Raw genomic sequence first — 2,276 nt, 5'->3', positions numbered from 1 at the left:
TTCTTAGTCTATTTTTCTCGACCGTTAGATTTTATTTGGAGGGACGGATTAGCCCTTAAACTCTCCCTCTTTCCTTATTTATAATCCCTAGTCTAAATCTGGACAAAACCCTAAAACCTAGGGCACTTGTCCCATCCATCCCCTCACCCGCCGCCGCCACTTTTCTCACCATCCACATCGGGATCTTGCCCGATCCACCAACCAGCGCACAGCCATTCATCTCCCTCCTCGCCTTCGGCCAACCACCAACCAAGGCCGCGCCCGATCCCCCCAGCGCCGCGGCGACGACCGAGCCATCCCCGGCGAAGTCCCTTCTTCTCCTCCATCTCTCTGGCCTCCTCGCGCGCGCCGTGACCACCCCTCAAGACCAGCATCGCCGCCTCTGCCTCGTCGAGCAGCACCATCCACCAGGCCGCCGCATCGCCAGGAGGTTGCTGCATCGCCACAGACGCGGAGCACCACCTCGCAACTCCGCCGCCGTGCTCTCCCACCTCCTCCCTGACCAGTACAACCACGACAGGAGCTCCATCCCCGAAGGCATTCGCGCCTCCGTCCTGAACTCCTCCTGCGCCCGCACATGTTGCCATGGCTGCCCGAGACCTTCTTCTGCCAAGATTCAGCTCCGTCCTCCACGCCCGACGAAGCCTGCACCGCCGCGCGCCTGCATCCGCAACGAAGACGGCGTCGATGGCTCCTGCTTCCCCTGCCGTGTCGCCCGCCGGATCCGCCGTCTGCCCGCTCCTCGTCGGAGTGCCTTGCAAGCGCCTCGACCTCTCCTGGGACGCCGATCCGCTCCTCCCTCCGTCCCCTGCATCGCCTCGTCGCCGGAGTAGAAGCTCCGTTCGCCAAGCGCCGCACCCCTGCTTCGTTTTGCTGCGGGAGGAGCTACGTCGCCCCTCTGCTGCTGCTTCCTTGGACGAGCGCCCTCACATGGGCATGTTGGTCCCTGCCGCTGACCTCTTCTTCCTCTGCAACGAGCAGAGCGCAGCCGCTCGCCCCGTTGACCACGCCTGCTCGACCGCACCCCCTGGGCCGCCTCCACCGACAATCGCCAAGGCCCAGGCGCTTCCTCCCCAGCCAGCCTCCTTCACCAACGGGCCGAAGCCCATGGTGAGTAGTCACCTAGATCCTATGCACTGTTGGGCCGGCCTTTGTTGCGACCCATACCTGTTTTTTTTCCAGTTATGCGAATTTGTCTATTTTTCCAGTAAACCTGTTTTACAGTTTAGTCCCTCTAGATCATGCATTTAATAACTCATCAACGGTGCATCATATTAAAATGATTTATATATGAAACTTGCTTAGAATTTCATCTAGTTTAATAATATGCAACTTTCATCCATGTTAAAAATGCTTAAACTGTTGTTTGCATTAATTTACTCCTATGCCATGCTAAAATGATTTAATTCATAACTAAATAACCGTAGCTCCAAATTTAATAAACTTTATATGTAAATGGGGTAGAATTTTGCCTAGTTTAACATGGTGGCCTTACTTTGCATGTTTAACAACTCTAAAATAATGTTTAGGGCAGAACAGTACCAAATCTATATTATGCACATGAGGAGTTTCCGGACTTGTGGTTTGTTGTTCCGGCCTCATTTAAACTTGCCTAGTTAGGTAGTTTAATTATGCTTCACCCTCTTGCCATGCTAAGAACATTTAATATTGTTGGGTACATAAACGAGAGAGAACTAAATAAGTCACGTGGTGTTTCGTCAATATGCAACGGAGTTGCATGTTGAGCTCCACTTAATTTGTAGGATTGTTTGTGCATTTTGCCATGCCATGCTTCATTACACCGGACATGCATCATAATTGTTTGTGCATCATGCCATGTCTATGTGTTGGTTGTTTACTATGTTGTTTGCTTCTTTCCGGGTTGCCTTTCTCGTGAGCTTCGGTTCCGTTTCGGAGGTGTGAGGATCCGTTCGACTACGTCTGTTTGTCTTCTTCTTGGACTCGTTCTTCTTATTTGCGGGATCTCAGGCAAGATGACCATACCCTCGAAATCACTTCTATCTTTGCTTGCTAGTTGCTCGCTCTTTTGCTATGCCTATGCTGTGATACCTACCACTTGCTTGTCATGCCTCGCATATTGTTGAACCAAGCCTCTAACCCACCTTGCCCTAGCAAACTGTTGTTTGGCTATGTTACCACTTTGCTCAGCCCCTCTTATGGCGTTGTTAGTTGCAGGTGAAGATTGAAGTTTGTTCCTTGTTGGAACATGGAGATGTTGTTCCTTGTGGGAACATGTTTACTTGTTGGGATATAAC

General features: G+C 51.5%; 1 pseudogene; it reads left to right on the top strand.

Moving 5' to 3' along the window:
- Positions 1 to 585: 585 nt before the first annotated feature.
- On the top strand, positions 586 to 1,114 carry LOC147970917 (uncharacterized; annotated as a pseudogene).
- The last annotated feature ends 1,162 nt before the right edge of the window (positions 1,115 to 2,276 follow it).

The sequence above is a fragment of the Triticum urartu genome, chromosome 5A, assembly GCF_056163025.1.
Source record: "Triticum urartu cultivar PI428250 chromosome 5A, HENAU_Tu73, whole genome shotgun sequence".
Classification (NCBI taxonomy): domain Eukaryota; kingdom Viridiplantae; phylum Streptophyta; class Magnoliopsida; order Poales; family Poaceae; genus Triticum; species Triticum urartu.
This window is presented reverse-complemented; position numbering and strand designations above follow the sequence as displayed.